We start from the raw sequence: 6,685 nt of genomic DNA on the forward strand, positions 1-6,685 counted from the left end.
AGAGCATCAGCTACAATTTTTTGTGCTTTAAATAGCTTCCAGGCAACACTGTCTTATGAACTCAGGCTCTGAAGCCAGACACAAGGGCTGGTTCTAGTATTTACCATGCATAGGATCTGGGGGATGGCTCTTACTTCCCTGGGAGCCCCTCTGCTCACCTGTAAAAGGGGCATAATAATAGCATCCGCCTCATCTGGGCCTTGTGAAGTGGGTGTTCTGTGGTCACCACCAGGCTCAGAGCACTCACATGTTAACATATATGGCTCCCCTCGAAAGTAGCTTCTGTTAGTATTTCTGCTTTACAAGCTAGGAAACCAGGGTATGGTAATAGACTTGCCCAACTCCAAAGCCCTGGGTGCTGTGCACAGTGCTGAATCACTACCAGGTGCTGGGTCTCGGTCTGAGCAGGGCTGCCTGGAGGCCCTGCTAGAGCACAGTTTCAGAGGCACAGAGGATGCTGTCCATGGAGGGCTCTCCTCAGGCTGTTCTTTTTCCCTTGGGCAAAGCGTTTGTGGCAACAGGTGCTTGGTGCTTGAGAATGTGTGGTCCACAGATGTAGCCCCTGGGCAGAGAGGAGAAGTGAGCATGGGGCTGGGGCAGGAGGCTGCAGAAGCACCTTTCTTGATCTGGAAAATGCAGCTCCTCCTCTGGGATGACAAGATTTATTTCCTAAAAGCAGAAGGAGTTCAGCAGTGGAGAAGCAAAGTCAGGTTGGAAGGAAGATCAGACCTGGGTAGGGTGTCTTTCTCCTTTACGTCTCCCTCTTCCCATCTTTACTGTGGATCTTACAGTGGGGCCAGCCTCAGGGGGAAATGGGCCCACTGTCCCAAAGGATCCCGCCACACCCTCAGTGTTACTGCCTGTTCCTTAGATGTGGGGATCTTGCCCAGATTTGTTAGGCACCTTGATTCCAACTACTCAGTTCTAGTTTTTTTTTTTTTTTTTTTTAAGATTTTTTATTGGACAGAGAAAGAGTGAGTGAGCACAAGCAGGGGGAATAGCAGAGGGAGAGGGAGAAGCAGGTTCCCTGCTGAGCAGGGAGCCTGAAGTGGGGCTCCACTTCAAGACCTTGAGATCATGACCTGAGCCTGAAGGCAGACACTCAACGGGCCCCAGTTCCATTTCTTTTATGAGCATTTGGGAACTTAGGAGATCCTATGTCCCAATGTTGGCTCTGGAAGAAGTGACTGTATTATAGATACAACCTTGTTCCGGTGTCTTCTAGATTCACCTAAACTAGGACTTGGAAGTTATAAGAAAACATTTTTTTTTTTTAAAGAAAACATTTCAAACTGATTTAAATAGAATTTTGATAAAAAGTGGATGTATTATAAAAGTGATTTTTTTGATTGGTGAAATTTTGGAAGACTGATAATTATAAAGAAGATAAAATACATTACCCAGAGAATAATAACCCTCAACATTTTGGTGTGTTCCCCTCTGAACATAATCTCTTCCTCCTCCTACTCCCCTTTCCTACTCTTCCCCTTCCACCTCCCTCCCCCTTTTTCTCTCCCTCCTCCCTCCCTCTTTCCTCCCTCCCTCCTTCCCTTCTATCCATCCATCCGTTATTCACTCATCATTTGCAGACATTTACTGAATGCCCACTCATGCCAGGCTGTGTTAGTTTGAGAGGTTCAGGAAGTGGAGTCTAGGGAAAGACCAGACACGACCTCCAGGGGTGACAGAGAAGAAAGGATTGTTACAGGCACTGTGAGGTGGGGTAGGGGCTCAGAAGCCCTGATGACCAAGGGACGAGCTCTGCTTGGATGGCGAGTGATTTCTGGACTCCTGCATGGGTGACTTTCACAGTCTTCTCCACAAAATTGGGTCATATTAACTGATTTTTTGGCTTAATATTATGAGCATTTCCAGTGTTACTATTATGTGCATTTCTGGCATCCATAAATATTTAAAAAAATTCTTTAAATGAGGGCCTTAGAATTGTATTTTGTAGGATTGCCACAGAATGACCCCATCTCTAACCTATATTGGCATAAGCTACAGGAGGGGAGAGGCCCCATGCCAAGTACAAGGAGTGAGGCCTCTGGGGTCTGACCTGACTCCCAAGTAAAGCTCAGATGATGGTTAGTTCCCTTTCCTCTTCCTCTCTTCTCCCTGTTATGTCCCTTTCACTACTTCTGGCTAGAGCCTAGAGGAGGATGGAGCCTGTGTGAGCAAAGAGCTCAGCCTACCGCAGTCCGTCATTGCTTCCATGTGACCAGGGAGCTTCTGCTGGTGGCCAGACCTGGTGGTCATGGCTGGGCTGTGTGCAGTCCTGACCTCCTGCTGTCCTTCCCCTGGCATACGGCCACTCAGTGACCCTCAATGTGGCACGGAGTGGAGCCCATAAAGGGCAGTTGCTGGCCAGGGCAGGTGCAGGCCCAGGGAGTGAGCTGGAGCTCCACACCCATCAGAACCCTCCCAGCTCTGTCCACTCCCCGTAGATATGGTTCCCTTTCTCTCTCCTGGGAGCCTCCAGGGTTCTGATGTGCAGATGGGGTTCAGAACCAGTGAGCTCTCTGCCCAGCCTGAAACAGCCATCGTGTGAAATTTGGATTCAATCTTATCCGTTTTCTAGTTGTCCCTGCAGCACGGACTTCAGACACTATCTCTAATACCCTAAGTTCTGTGTCAAAGTTTTATGTTTAAAGCCCTTGCATCTGGGCTCTGTGGTATTAATAATTACTCATGGGACTGGGTCCAGGGCCTGGAAAGGTCCAACCTGAAGTCCTCCATACTGGAAGATGGAGCCTTGCTGTGCAGGATGACACCTGGGGACTTGTCGTGTGGGCATTCAGGTCAGATGGGGTGCTGGGGAGGGGTGGGTCACAGAGTCCAGTGTCCTCGTGCTACACTTCAGGAAACTGGGGCTCACAGAATTTATGAGTATTCCAACTGTTTCTCTACAGGAGGGTAAGGCTCCCTCTGAAGCCAGATCATCTACACTCAGAGCCCTAAGCAAGACTCAGCAGGAAGCCACCGGCCTCCTCTTCCTCCAGGCTACACCTGTGCCTCGTGGTTTTTCCTGCTCCATTTAGGTGAGGGTACAGACGCGTGAGTCAGTTGGGTGGGCACACCTCATGAGAGTCCAGACCGAGAAGTTGTGGCCACTGTACTTGGGGCAGAGAGTGGATTTGGGCCCATCTATATAAAGAAATAACAAAAAATGCAGATTCACAATGTGGAGCTACCAAAAGAAGTCAGATGTATCCTGAAAGCAGCTCAGTGGCCAAGGGACCCAGGAGTCTGAAAGCCTCGAACTTCATCCTGAGGGGGACCAGGAAGCACTGTGGAGAGTAGTGACCCTGCCCCACTGGCTGTGGCCAATGCTGGCTTCTGCTGCTGGGGCTCTGCTGCAGGTTTTGCAGTCTGAAGGCCCCACCAGCATGTGCCTGCGCCGGGAGGAGGAGGTGCCAGGGCTGGGTGTTCTGTGTAGGAGATGGCAGCCAGGCCCTGGACTGCCAACAGCCAGCCTAGTGGGCCCCACAGGAGGCCCACGTGGGGACTGCTGTGAGGTCCATTGGGCTAAGGCCACACAGCATTGAAGATGCATGGGAACCTGCTGCAGGAGCCCAGGTAGGTTCAGCAGGCCTGTGGCCCAAGACTCTGCATTTCCAACAATCTCCCCGGAGAGGCCAGTGATGCTGGCCCAGGGAAACATGTCCTGAAGAGCAGTGGTTTGGGTTGCTTTTTCCCCATACCTTGCCTCATTGTTGCTCCTCAGCTTTCTGAGGTCACCCCTGACCTGACCCTGCTTCTGCAATGGTCCCCGATACCATGAAGCCTGCTGTATTAGAATCACACGGAGGTTCTGGCCAGACAGTCCCACGTGCTGACTCCACAGACCATCCTCAAGACCCAAGGGCAGAAGGTTATGAGGCTATCCCTGGTGCCCTGAAGGAGTGCAGGGACCAAGGAATCGAGTGGGGTGACGGTTTCCTTCCTATGCCCAGGAGGGCCACCTTATTTGGAGGAATGGATTCTCTGCGATGAATTCTCTGCTCCAGGAAGAGACCTTGACATTTGAGAAGCAGCCGGAGAGGAGGGTTTGTTGTCAACCCACGCGGATATGTGGCTCTCTTTGGCGAACATATACATATATATATTAATTTCCTTTTCTTCTTAGCAACCTACAAGTGAAAAACCTCTCCCATTCAGGAAGCGAGGGTCTAGCCCTTGAGGGACCCCTGGACATGGCAGGCACGATTGTCAAAGAGGTGATCGATCTCGCCTTGGTGTCCCAGCTCCAGTCCTAGTGCCTTCCAAGTGTGACACGATCAGGTCTCAGGCTAAAGGGGCCACAGGCCGGGACCTGCAGTCATTGCTGTGGCATGGACAGATTGGCACTTGGGCGGGAGAAGAGTTAAAAATGTAAAAAGGTGCTACAAGATGCATGTGTGGTGCGAAGAGTTCACTTTTGGGAGAGGAAGACACAGTGTGGTTTCCCACCGTGTCCAGGGAAATGCTGAGCATGGAGAGGAAGAACAGAGCAAAGTATTTGGAAACTAGCCAAGTAGCCACACAAAATGGCCAGAGGAAGACATAGATGTAGAGGGGAGAAAGAGAAGTTGCCCCCAAAACTTCAGTCACGATAGTTGAAAAGTTATGAGTTCAAACTTTGCAAGTAGAGGTAAAGAATCATGAACCCAGAGCTAGAGGACTGTAAACTAGTTGTTGGGGAGATTTTCAACATTTTCAATGTCGCGGGGAGTTTCAGACACTTGCCCCCCTCCCCCGCCCCCATGCTTCCTTTGTCTGTTGGTGCAAAAGAAAAGGCAAATGGGCAGCCAGGTGGCTGCACAAGACTGTGAGTGGGGTCGGGAGGACAGCAGGGTGCTGGGCCTCTGGCCTGACCCCCAGGAGGAAGTGAGCTACTGGACAGGGCAGGTGAGGCCTCACTCCACTCTTAGTGCTGTAGGCTGGGGTGTGTGGGTGGCACCCAGTGGGGCATTTTGGAGTGGCGTGCGTCTCCATCCAGTGAGACGTAGAGGCCTTTCCTAGGGCAAGGCCACATGGCCTGAAGTCTCTGTGCACTTGAGAGGACACAGGATGAGTGAGAGGAAGTTTACATTTGAGAAAAAGCAGCGTGAGTCAAGAAGATCTCCCTGCCTCCCTCCCTCCAGTGTGCTCACCTGGCACATTTCCCCGAGCCCCAGCTGCCTCTCTCCAGGGTCCCCTGAGGTTCCAGACCTCTCCCAGGCTTCAAGGTCATCCACATCATCTTTGATTCAATGTCTGCCCTCCTCCCCCATCTTCCGGCCTCCAGCCAGCTGCTCCCTCTGGGTTCCTGTTACTTCCTTTCGTCCCCTGCCGTTGTCAGCCTTAGTCTCCCTCCTCCCCTCCAGGCCCTCCTTCCCCTAGTTTGAGCTCATGCAGAGTCTCCCAACTGCTCTCTGGGCTCCAGCACCACCCCTTCCCCCCAGCTCAGCTTGGCCCCAGGGTCTCTCAACCCTCACCCTTGGGTGGGGGGTTGGTCTCAAGCACTCTCTGACCGAGGCACTTCTGTGGTCAATAAACCTTCACTGGCTCCCCATTGCCAACAGATTAAAAGTCCAAACTCTTTAACTTAGCTTAGGAAGCAATCTGTAGCCTGCTCTGGTTTCTACAGTCCGCTCCATCAGCTAGCTGCCCCCTAGTCTCTGTGCAGGCCTTGTCCTCAAGGGTTCCTGGACACGCCACATGCCCCACCCCTCCCAGGCAAGGTCCGGTTCCAGCCCCACTTTTACGGGGTGCCCTGGCTTCCCCCCAGGGCCCTATCTCCTGAGAGCTGTCTTCTCCCCGGTGAGATTTAAGATCTAGGGAACTCAGACACAATCCTACCACCATTGTGGGCTTTCTTTGGAGGCCCAGGGACTTGTGACCGTGGGGTCATGGTTGCCTCCTGCTTTCTGTCTTCTGTCCATCTGCGCTCTCTTTACCAGATCATCCTGGGTGTCAGGTGCCACCAAAACCCAATCATGTAACATAGTTGGGGGCAAGGTTTCAACGTTTCTGGAGGAGCTGGGGACGCTCCCGAGAGGCCTGACTTTGTGCACCGCAAACACATGCACACACTTTTACAAGGGGTGCCTTGGGCATCCTGCCTGGAAGCATTCTTTCTGCCCCTCTGCCACTGGAATGTCCCCTTGGCCCAGGTCTGCAGCATCCAGCCTCATACTCTTGCCAACAGTCGTCCTCTTTCTCCCCTGCCCCTCTTGCCTCACCCTGCTCACTCCTCCCATCCCTTCCCCCAACCAAAAAAAGTCCCCAGTCCCCCTGTTTGTTGTGTGCTCACCTCTTCCTTGTACCAGCAGGCTCTGGGACCTCACCTGCTGCCACAAGCATGGATCGAAGCCTCTCCAAACTCCCGTGCCTGCCCCGAGCAAATAGCCTGCTTCCTTTAGGGAGGGCCAGCTGGTCTGCTCTTCCCCAGGCCCTTGACAATGCATCTGCAACATCATCAGAGCGCTCACTGGCCCAGCCTTCCACCTCAACCCTCCAGTTTCTGCGGGGTGAACCCAGACCGTTAGTTGTCTTTCTGCTCAGAATAGGGGTCTTGCACTTGGGACAGCGAGGCAGTGACCATTTTTGATAGTGACAATGAGGGTAATATGAGGACATCGCTGGTAAATGGATCTGGGAGGGTTCTTAAGCCAGAAACGAGTCAACTAGCACTTTACTATAAAGAGTACTCTAAAAGCAC

Source organism: Canis lupus, chromosome 3 (assembly GCF_011100685.1).
Source record: "Canis lupus familiaris isolate Mischka breed German Shepherd chromosome 3, alternate assembly UU_Cfam_GSD_1.0, whole genome shotgun sequence".
Taxonomy (NCBI): domain Eukaryota; kingdom Metazoa; phylum Chordata; class Mammalia; order Carnivora; family Canidae; genus Canis; species Canis lupus.